Raw genomic sequence first — 11,825 nt, 5'->3', positions numbered from 1 at the left:
GGACCTGCAGGCTCTACCCCAGGTCACCACTGTAGGACCTGCAGGCTCCTAACCCAGGTCACCACTGTGGGACGCTGCAGCCTCCCTACTCCAGGTCACTGCTGTGGAACACTTCAGGCTTCTAGCCCAGGTTACCACTGTGGAACCCTGCAGGCTCTACCCCAGGTCACCACTGTAGGACCTGCAGGCTCTACCCCAGGTCACCACTGTGGGACTGCAGGCTCCTAGCCCAGGTGTTTGCTTCTCTGTCCACCTCGGCTCAAACGCTGACATCCCAGGAAAGTAATGCACTAGGTATGCCTGGTTACAGATCTCCTCAGAAGATTCTATTTTTACAATCCTTTTCTGATATTGCCTTGAGGTCAGAAGGGCAGGAACTGTCTAGCACACCAGGTGGCCCAAAGACCAGAGTGACATGGAGTCAACTGTAAGAGGATGGCTAGGCTACCTAGCTCCCGTACAAGTCTGACGAGGACTGCTTTCCCCGATGCTAGCCATCCCAGGGGACATATGGGAAGGAAGGGTTAATTTGAAATGGGTCTACATTTTCCTCTCACTGAATGGTAATAATATCTTTCACAGATAATTTTTTTTTCAGTTTGACTCTTTGGGGTTTATTCATTTGCATAATATGGAATCTTGAACCCATATAGACAGTCTACAAATCAATGCGAGTAATTCTCACACTAAATCAGCAGCTTTAATTTAAGCTCATCATTGTTTGCATGGAAATCTTTATGCGCTCATCTGCGTGATTTTTTTAATCACTTAAAACCTCCAACACTGACACACTAAGCATCTCTGCATTTAGCTACCTCCAAATTTTGAACTGAATGCTAAAAGAAATGAGCACGGCACATTCATAAACATCTCCCAAACTCAGCCTCAGCTGTGCACTTCATGTTCAAGCGGCCCCAGGACCGCCTCTTGACACAAACATCAGTCTGGTGTCCAGCCCAGGCAGAGTGGGGCTGAGTAAGCATTCTGAGCGATGACCCTCGCAAACCCCAGGTAACTGGGCCGCTGGCCAAGCAGAGTCCTTCAAACCCATTCAGACCTCCAGTTGAAAGTTGCAACATGCTAATCTGGCAAGATAATCTCTTCCTGAAACTGCCTGGGATGGGGACAAAGGTTACGACTTTCTCTGTCGCTGCTAGCTAACATTCTCAATTAGGAACGCTAATGGAATTGGTTGTGAGTGCAATTCTTCTTCCAGGGTAGAATGTTCCCAGCATTATTTTTTTTTTTATTTTCCTTCCCCCACCAAAAAACTCAAGTGGCAAAGTCTTCACCTATCAAGAGGTTGGGCTGTGAGGAACAGAGATAAACCTGGGCTGGGGAAACAGGATTCATGTTCTCTATCTTTATCTCTTGCTTTCCCCTGTTATCACTTTACTTCTGATCATTAAATGCTTACTAAGACTCAAGGAACACAGTCATTAGCAAGTGAATCATGACTGTAACTGGGGATACACATTCAACTCAGGTTCCATGGGAAACTGCTTTCCAAGCTTATCAAGAAAACAGCCAATATTTCAGAGTGAGTTGCTAAATGCCCACTCCTGAGGTCAGCTCAGGAGGTCTCGCTGCAGATGAAGAGGAGGAAACGTGGGCGCACAGCACGGTGGCCCTGGTTTCACATATCTGGTGTCCAATCCCCACTTTCCCACTTAGGAGCCTGGTGCCGTCTGTGACTTTGCTCTGGGTTGTTAGGATGATTGAGTTCATGCAAGCAACATATGCACAAGGAAAACGCAGAGGAGTTTTAGCATGCATCATAGTTGACACTCATTAAGTTGGGCTTCCAAGAAAGGTCTAAAACATTCTTGGTTGCCAATCCTATTACCCCTCCTGCAACTTCTCCACTGTCCTCGAGAGGTCAGGGCTTACTAGAAACTAGGCTCACGTTTTCACTAATGATTTTTGCACAGGTCTGGCACCGACATCTGACTGAAGGAAATGTCCATGCAGTTTTCTGGTCATTCAAATATTGTCAAACAATGTTAAAATGCTCAAAGCAACAACGGCAACTTGTATTTTCTTTTCTTTTCTTTTTATCTAAGTATGAACATGAGTGTACTTTGGGCAATTAGCAATTCTGTTTTTATCCAGTTCTGAAGACTCAGGTAAATAAATCAATTCTGGACTCTGTAGACAAGAACTATCATTTGCCAAAATGGCCCCAGGGGTTATATCATGGGTTATGCAATATTCCAAAGGGCCAAAGGCAATTGTAAATTAATAGGATTAGGAAGCTGGAAGAAAACAACAGAAGCTCCAAGTTTTAAAATGGCCTTGTTTCAAACTCATACCTGGGGATGGGGAGCATCCCTGATCTTCTGGCCAAGTCAAATCCCTTCTGGACATCTTGTAGAGGATGGCGTACTTCCCTTGTACACAACTTAAAATGAGCTGTCGGTACCAGCTCGTAAGAACAGCCTTTTAACTACGTTGAACGCTTCCTAGGGCCAGGGCCAGGACTGGGCCACTAGCCACACCAAGAGACACTCACTGTATGTCTGTGATGAATGCATGTGGCATCTGTTGCTAAAGAATGTAGTTTCTGTTCACATGACCTACTTGATAGCATCCGTAAGTAGAGCAGTTTGGGGGAGGAAATGAAAACTACCAATAATCTATGGCTTCTTGGACGTTTGGAAAGTGAGCGAGCACACATGCTTACTAGTTCATTTGGTTCTCATACTGGTCGAGTGGGAATTGCTCCTGGAGTCAGGACTCCGCAGCGTCGCCAGCAAAACCCTAAGACATCTGCCTGAAGTGACAGGAGAGAGAAGGGACAGGAGAGAGAAGGGACAGGAGAGAGGGACCGCACTGATGGGTCCTTGCACAGGTCAAAACCTCCTGAAAGAGCTGCCAGCTCAGGAAGGTCTGGGCAGAATAATGAGAGGTAGAGGGGCTGGCTAACGTGGGGTAACACTCGGGAAAGGATAAGATGTAAGCTGAGGCAGGGCCACATGGGAGCTGGCCGAGCAGCGGCTCCCTGTGCAGTGGCAATGTGTCCAGAAACCCTCAGCAAGAAAACAAAGAGTAGGGAGGAAGATGACATATCTTGAAACCAAAAGACAATCCCTAATCAGGCTGGGAACAAAGGAGACGTAACCAGGGGAGTATGCTGGAAAGGTGTGATTATGAAGTCACTGGGGAAGACCCGAGAGGCGCTTTGGCTGTAATTCCAGATCTAGAATGAACGAGGACGTGAAATGCTTTCTGATTGGGGACATCCATTATTTTGATGGAAAAGAAAAAAAAAAAAAAGAGACGAGGCTCAGGGAAAACGAAGGGAAAGTTTGCTGGAGTTTTGAAGTGGATCGATTTACATATTCTTTGGAAATGAAGTGGCCCTTGAGAGGGCCATGGAGTAAGAATCTGGGGCTATTTCCCTATTTGAAGGGAATAGCATGTTAGTCGTAAGGTTAAATTTCAGCTTTAAGCACACTGACATCTGAAATGAACAAAAAAGGAGGAATTTAAAAAAAAAAAGGAAAATGTTGACAAATAACTTTTCTGTTAAGTATTTCTTAGACCAAGCCAAACAGAAAAAAGAAAATAAGTTTAATTATTTTGAGCAACTTTACTGAATTTACAAAACATTTACTCCACGTTGTGTCCAATTTGTAAATATTCCCATAGAGATCTAATAGGTATTAAGTATACTGTGGTGTATTGTCACTGGCTAGGCAGAATTTTCTCTCTCAGTACCATGCTTGGTGCTGCTTATCCTAATGCAGCCACAGTTCTGCCAGAAGCCCCTCACAGACATTCCAGGGATTGGCATCAGCCCTGACTCCTGAACTCTGAGTGCCTGTGTTAGGCCCTGATGTCACTGCAGCTTCTGCAGTAACCAGACTGGGAGGCGCAGAGGAGGTTTTGGTGCCTGAACAGCACACATGGACAAACACCTTCCATCTGTACTGCTCACCGCTCCGTGTATCTGAGGACTGAGGTTGTGTTCTCTGCTAAAGCTCCACATCTTACCACACTGCAATCTAGTCACTGACTTGGGGCTGGACTCTGCATTTCAGGTGGGAAAACAACCCTCAGGATAGTCCAACCACCTTCTGACATTCCAACATTGACACTATTCACTGTTGAGGACCTCCCGGTAGAGATTTTAAAATAAAAAATGCTCCTAAGGTTTTAAGCCAATTTACAGTTTTATGTTGGGCTGTATTCACTGTGCAGCCCATGGGCAGACACTCAAGATAAAGTTCCGATTGGAGCTTGCTGCCAATTGGAAAGAGCCGGCACAATGCTTACTTCATAGATTGTTCTAGGAGTCACTGAGACATGAGCAGGAGAAGCACTATCTATGCACTAAGTACTATCTATGTACATAGTACTAAGTACTATGACATGAACAATTAATAAATCAAACCCAGTGTTTTAATCATGTTCTCAAATGCCAAACGTATATGGAAGTCTCTGGACAGTAAATGAGTCACTCCACTACACTCAGCAACAAGTGGAAGAGTCTGAGCAGTTCACAAACAATGGATTACCCACCTGGAGGGTAATACTGTGCACGCAGTATTTCAGATTGAATTTTCCATTAAAAAAGGAAGGTGGCAAATCACATAATGAGATCCAGAGTTGATTTAGACTTCCATTTTTCTCAAGCCTTTCTGTTTTTCTGATCACTCTATCACTACTCTTTTGGTACACATGAGCAAATTACCTACCACGGGACAGACTTTAGGGATTGGGTAAGTGTGAAAGTCTTAATAAGATGTTTTAGTATACTCGGTGGTAGAAAATAGGCCACCTGCAGGACGGTCTGAGCATTTAAAAATGATCCTATTTATTTATTTACTACACACACACACACACACACACATGCATGAACAGAGTACAACTTTCTGAAATTGGTTTCCTCCAAACTCGTTCTCAGGTTAGTCAAACTTGGCGGCCTAGCGCCTTTATCCACCGCACTATCTCTCTGACCCGTCCCCCATTTTTAAGGACATCCTCAATAACACTTTAGGATAGAGGATCCACATAACAGTCTGGAAGAGGCAAGGGACCTGGCAGCCCAGAGCCAGCATTTCTACTCATCCTGCCTGGCAACAGCAGACAAGGGCTGAGAAAGATGTGGCTGCCCCGCGCGCCTCCCTGGCCTCTCCTCCCCTGGACCATATACACCGTCTGAGGTATATATGAGGTACTGTGGAAAACGGAATGAGATCCCTTTGTCTATGACTTAAGATTCTGAGATGATAAGACATAGTGTTAAAGCAGGCTTGAGAGCCCTCTGAGCCTAAGGGGGTAGAGCAGTGTGCAGACACTGGTCCTTGCCTCTGAGGCTGCCCTGGCTCTTCACCCGCTCTCACCAACCTACTCCTATATCTCCCCCCCCCCCCACTCTCCCAGAGGAACTGCAAGGTGCTAATTCACCTAAGCACTGCCTCATTCATTCAACAGTCAGGCCAGCATCTGAAGCGAACCAGATACTACTCCCCTGAAACCTGAGGCTTAAAATCCAGAGCAGTGTAGCTCCATAGCAAGGCTTGAGAGATCCAGGGTCTCCTTCCCCCTTGTGAAGACTGGATCCATACCAGAGGCGCTAAGCAAGAGCTAATCCAAGTAAAACTAAACAGCTCCCAACAAAACTGATTGGCCCGGGTCCTTCTGCTGGCATCACAGGAGCCTTGATTTCAAGCTCTGAGGAATAGCTCACAATCACTAATGAATTACTAAGTCCCTTCGGCTATGCTGACTGTGGGCACAGAAGTGCGGGGCTGGCTTGAGAGAGATTTGAACATGAACCTGACCATCTGGCTCTCTGTAACTCACTTTGATCACAAAATGAATTGCAACAAAATTGAAGAGCACATGGCTGGAGTTAATTGTCTCATCTGTAATCTGAACCTACTTTTAAGCACTTATTATTACCCTCTATCAGGTGGAAACATTTCCTCCCATCACGGCAAAGTGCATTTTCCTGATGAACTGTAATGGATCATTAAATTCCATATCTGAATAACAATACTTTGCACTTTATTCGGCGCCTTTCATCCTGGGATTTCGAGGCAGTTTGCAAATAATTAAGCCCCTCACACAGCAGCCAGAGGTGAGTGACTGGAAGGGAATTGCCTGGAGATTCTGAGTCAAAGGGCATAATTGAATAGAGAGAGAATACAGGCCATCCTCCCAGGAGCTGGTAGCAGTGAGAGTAAATTAGGGGACATTTCATCCCCTCCATCCCTTTCTGCCTCACTCCCGCTCCATGGCAGACTCTGAGATGCAGCCATACAAAGCACTAGGAATAGAAAATAAAAGCACAGGGGTGCTTTTCATCCAGCTAGGACATAGGGACTCACACGCCCGAGGAAAACACATCTCTAGGAACTGAAATGTCAACCCACTTGCAGAATGGACAGACAGATATCAAGAAGAATTTCCTCAAACGTTTAGATTACCACACGGCAAACCTGAAAGCCTACTAAAATCCAACACGTAAATATAAACCAAACTACTTCATTTGGTGGTTGCATATTTTATTTCTGGTACCTACCTGCCTGCCTGCCTGCCTTCATTTGAAATGACTCGGGGGTTTCAGAAATGGCAAATAGAGCCAAAGAGGGGAATAATTTTAAAGACCAGAACACTAGAAGCCATTCAAAGTTTTGTGATGATTCTGAGCGCCTGGAAAACTGAATCACAATAGAGACACTGACAGATCTTTCATTGGACCATTTTGGCTGCAACACTGTGAATTAGCAAGGCTCATTCTAACAAGCTGTCTTTCTTCCCCCCACTACGTGTATTACCTTCAAGAATGAAAAGGGTGGTCCACTGGTAAGCGGCTGGAGGCCCAGGATGGGATGACCTCACTCACTCACGTTTTAAGCAAGTGGCCTGCTGCCTGGCAGAAATAGCCATCTCTACTGGAGGAGTGGCAAACAGCGGTTCAAGCTTAGCTTTTCCAGTCAGCCAGAGCTTTGCCGGCGCGACAATTTCCTACGTGTTACATTTTACTGATCTGAGGAAACGGTTATCAGAGTTAACATCTCTAATTTTACTCTAAACAGATGAAAGCAAAAATAAAAAAAAAAAGAAAGAAAGACAAAAAAAGAATGAAAAAAAGGAGAAAATCTCATTAGGCATCTCCGCCAAGGCTCCCACTAGGCACGGGAGGGTTGTTGTTTTTTTGTTTTCTTTTTTTAAATCTGAAGTAATTACCCTTTTTAGTTAAATACACTCAGTAGATGAAATTAACGAAGAGACTATGACACTAGACAGTGAAGGTGAAAATCCAGAAACACGTCGCCTGGCCGCCCACGTGCCCGCCGCAAGTCACAGCTGAGTCTCGTAGGTGGGATGCACCAGTCCCTCTTGTTCCCGGAGGCAGTAACAGCAGTGGCTGGACCCGCGGAATGCGAGGAACACCTTGTTGGGTCACACACAAAACCACCCGTACCATAGCATTACAAGAACTTCGTCCAAGTTGCCAAACTTTCATGTATGCAAGAAAACGCAAGCGAGAGAGACTCTATGTGCCCATGACCCCCGGGGCCAGGGGTGTGCGACCCTTCTGACACACGTCACCCTGCGGGTTTTCTCTAAGTTCCTGCAAATCCTCGCCCAGCTCGAGGTCGCCCAGATGCTCCGTCGAGTCCCCTCTCGCGGGAACCTGGGGTAGTCCATGAGCGCCGCCCGCCGCCCTCTCGGTGCGGCTAGACTCCCGAACACCCAGCGGTTGGGGGAACCGCGAGACCCTCAGAGAAGGCCGCGGCGTGGGGAGGTGCAGCCGAGTTGTCCCTTCCTTAAACTGGTCTCTTGGGTGGAGCCCTGGGGTCGGAGACTGGAATACAGGTGTGGGTGTGTGTTGTTGGACCTTGACAAGATGCGGGTTGCAAGGTGTCCCTCTCGGAAGCCATGAGCTCCACTGGGCACGTCTGCGCCCGGGACCCCTGGCTGCCTTGTTCTAGCGCCCGGCGCGGTCCTCCGAGCCACCCTGAGGCAGCTGACAGCTGATCGCGGAGCCACAGAGCCTCGCTCTCCGCGGAAGGGCCGCGCGCGCGCGCGGGTGCGGTGGGCAGGGACCCGGCCACCCGGGCTGGCCGGAGCGCGGGCTGGGGCCGGAGGCAGGGCCGTGGGTCTGACAGCTGCTGCGGCTCGGGCTCCGCTCCTCTCCCCACCCGCCCTCCCGCCCCGCGACTGACTTATTACCCTGGGCTCCTCCTCCCCCTGCTGTTCCAAAACACCAGGCGACGCGAGCAAAATACAATGCCGCCTCGCCCGCCGTAAACAGGCAGGCGGGAGAGCGCTCCCCGCCGCCGCGTCCTCCGCTCGACTCCCACCCCCCTTCCCGTTCCTAGAAAATGCCATAAGGCGGCCGTGGGCGGGGAGCGGCCGTCCGCCCTCCGGACTCGCTGTCCGCCGCGGCCCCAAGCCACCCCCTGCCCCGCGAGCCCGCTCTCCGCGCAAACTTGCCCCGCTGCGTCGCCGTGGCCCGCGGCCCGTTGGGCACTCACCTTCCCGGGAACTTTCGTCCTCCTGCGCCGGTCTTGCCCGCGTCTTCCCAGCCCGCAGCCCCCTCCCGGCCGCCGGCGTGGTGGGCGGTCCTGGGGTCACCGAGAGCAGGCGGAGGGGATGCGCATCACATGGCAGCTCGCTCGCAGCCCCCCGAGTCCGGGAAGGGGGAGGGGAGCGACGCGTGCGGCAGGGGCGACGGGGGGCGGGCCGCGAGGGAGGAGCGGCGGGCGAAGCGGGGCGCGGGGGGCGACCGCAGCCCGGTGCGCGGCCGCGGGGCTGCTGCTGAGGCGGCGGCGGCGGGGCTGCTGGCTGCGCTGCGCGGCTCGCGCTCTCCCGGAACGCCCACACTCTCAATCGCTACATTGTTGACATTCGGCGCTGACGTCACCCGCTCCCCATTCACAATAACTTTACGGGAGCCGGGCAGCGCACCTCCCCGGCCGCTGGGGCGCCGTACGCCGGGTGACTGGCGTAAGCCGCTCCGCGAATGGCGCTCCCGGGGCTCGGGCCCGGGCGGGCTAGCGGGCGCGCGCTTCGCTGGCTGGCTCGGGGAGGGGGGCGCGCCTGTCGCCGCCGCGGACGCCGGTCTCCCGGCTTTGTGCTGGCCGCGCTGGCCTCAGAATCCTGTCTTTCCCTCCCGGAAGACTGCCTTGCTCCGCCTAGCCTTGCTCCGGCATTGAGAATCAGGGGTTGTGGGGCTGGTGCGGTCACGATAGCGACGCAGGCCAGTGTGGCACTTGGAGAGGTTGCCAGAGCCATGGGCACTTCATCAAAGGGAGAAACAGTTCGGGGGCTGACTATGCAGTTTCCGTGATGGAGCAGGACAAGATGAGCTAAGGACCCCTGGAAAGCTGAGCTGGCTCCCTTTTACGAGAAGTGGGCCTTGACAGTGAGGCTAGCTACCCAAGAGGGTCCTTTAAAGGCCTACTCCTTTAAGGGGGCCTCTAACCCCCACACACTGTCTGTTGACTAGTCTAAAGGAGCCCCTTTTCATCCTTAGCTTTAGTTCTCACTGGGTCGCAGCCGCTGTCCCTCGCTTGCCCCTCTGAACGCCACGCCGTCAGGGTGCTGCTGCCCATTAAGTTTGATGGCAGAAGACTTGGTGGAGGTTGAAAATTTAAAGACAATAATTAGGACGCAGGCTGTATGTACATTCGCAGTAAAATAAGGTTATGTTAGTGCAACTTTACCCCTTGCCAAGGCCAGGAAACTGCCATGTTTCCCCAAGCACCTATAACTTGCCCCCCTGTGTAAGGCAGTGTTTCGTATTATTACACGTGGTGCTGGTTTTTAATGAAGATTATAAAACTTCGGCTGGCTCTGCTGAGAGAAGGATCATAAATCCGCCCTGTGAAATGGGCACTGGCATATGCTGAGGAAGCCAGGAAGCTTCGCTCTGGGAGTCTTGTGATATCATCCAAAGTGTCGCACCGGCCCGCCGGTCTCACTTGAGGGCTCAGTTTTTGAAAGACTCCATTGCGGATGTGTGTGTGTGTGTGTGTGTGTGTGTGTGTGTGTGTGTGTGTGTGTGTCAATACGCAAGGGCCCCATGCAGGAGGGTGGTGCCGAGCTGTTTTTCTAACTGCAGCCCCCCTCTCATGAGAACCCCGACTCTACAGTTCCTGGTAACCTGGCTTTCAGACGGTGCCTTTGGTTTCTTGGTTTCTCATCTTGTCCTCTTGAAACAAACACTCTGCATGGGAAAGTTCCTGCCCAACCTGCTGGCAAGGACCAAACCCTCTCTGATACTGGCCTGGAGCCTGGCGTGGTGTCTCACAGCCCTGAGTGTTTCTGCTGCTGATCTTCATTCTTCCAAACATGTATTGGTTAAAAGCTTTGTGCATTTTAATACCATCAATAAATGTTTCCTTACATGAGCCAGGCTGGAGAACCTTTCCAAGGAGAATGTTCAAGGCATTTCTTACTGAGCCTGCCGTGTCTGCTAGGCTGTGTAGTGTCCCTGAGACATCGGTCTGAGGAAGGTGAGCAGGGGGGTTACTGCTGCCAACTTTTCTAGATTTAGAGAGTTACAACAATGGCTGATACGTGCTTTACTTTAGTTTACACACCTAAAAAGAGCAAATAAAAATTTTAAATGGCAAGAGGTTTTGGAGGTAAGTCATTTGCAGAGGGTGTCTTGTCTTCAAGGTTTTATCCAATTCCAAAATATTTTCTTCTATGTCTGTGAAGAAGACGCAATCTTTGTGTTTGAGGAGCTTGAAGGAGACTCATAGGGAGTTAGTTTTTTTTTATTTTCAGTAGTTAGAAGGAAGTTCTTTGAATCAAACTCCAGAAGCCATACTCCGAAATAGGCATGAAATAGTAACGGTAAGTCAAGTCCTGGATAGACTTTCCCCAGGACTGCCACAGAGGTCAGGCTGTAGGCAGCCTCAGCACCTTCATCCTGCTTGTGGACCAATCTCTGGGGTGTGCCCTTTGGGCATGTACAATGGGAAACAGATGTAAGATTTTCTCCCTGTGTATTCCTGCCAGTAACCTGAGGAGAGGTCAATTTATTTCCCATGCCTGGAACATTCAAGCGTTTTAGATCAGCGTTTCTCCCCCCTCCCCCTCCACAATTACCTGTGTGTTTGACCCTGAAAATGAACTTTTTTCTAAGAGTGTTTTTTTTTTCTAAGGGTTAAGAAGGAAAAAGTAAGATATGCACCAAGCAAAGGCCTGAAGGAAGAAAGGCGCTATGTAGGGTAGGGCTTGATGGTATGGAGACAATGTAGTGGTTTTCCTTAAAGGAAAATAGGAGGCAGAATTTTAAATGTGGTACCTTGAATGAGACACAGCAGGGCAATGTCATCACAGAAACAAGTGGGGGCTCAGGACAAGAGCATCAACTCTAAATCTAGGAGGAGCCAAGTTACCTAAGGGAGCTCTGCTGAGGAGGGGTTCCCACTGAGACCAGCTCCTCGAAATTATCCCTCAAAACCAGATGTTAGGAAATGTGTCTAAACTGTGCAACCTAACCACAGCAATACAGGGGTGGCACGGGGGGGGGGGCATGGTGGCATTTGAGGAGGTGAGAACGTGGTCGGTACAGCAGCTGTCGAAACACCTGTTACGTGGAACCAAGCTCCTAATGCAATGGGGACAGAGAAAGACAGAGCCCAACTCCTGCTGTGAGTTAGGTTGTGTGTTACAGTGTCTGGGGTGAACTGAATTCTATCTGTGCAGTCAGGCTGTGTGTTACAGTATCTGCGGTGAACTGGACTCCACACTGTGAGTCAGGCTGTGTGTTACAGTATCTGGGGTGAACTGGACTCCATCTGTGAGTCAGGTTGTGTATTACAGTGTCTGGGGGTGAACCGAATTCCTTC

The 11,825-nt window shown here is 49.7% G+C and overlaps 1 protein-coding gene across 1 annotated transcript in view; it reads right to left on the bottom strand.

Moving 5' to 3' along the window:
* Bach2 (BTB domain and CNC homolog 2) overlaps positions 1–8,766 on the bottom strand; it is a 339,104-nt gene extending 330,338 nt beyond the window's left edge. Inside the window, exon 1 of the mRNA XM_005361940.3 lies at positions 8,496–8,766. The gene's annotated coding sequence lies outside the window, so the exon portion shown is untranslated. The remainder of the gene's footprint in view (positions 1–8,495) is intronic.
* Positions 8,767–11,825: the final 3,059 nt, after the last annotated feature.

This window comes from Microtus ochrogaster, linkage group LG5, assembly GCF_000317375.1.
Source record: "Microtus ochrogaster isolate Prairie Vole_2 linkage group LG5, MicOch1.0, whole genome shotgun sequence".
Classification (NCBI taxonomy): Eukaryota; Metazoa; Chordata; class Mammalia; order Rodentia; family Cricetidae; genus Microtus; species Microtus ochrogaster.
Note: the sequence above shows the minus strand (reverse complement) of the source record. Positions and strands in the feature narration are given on the sequence as shown.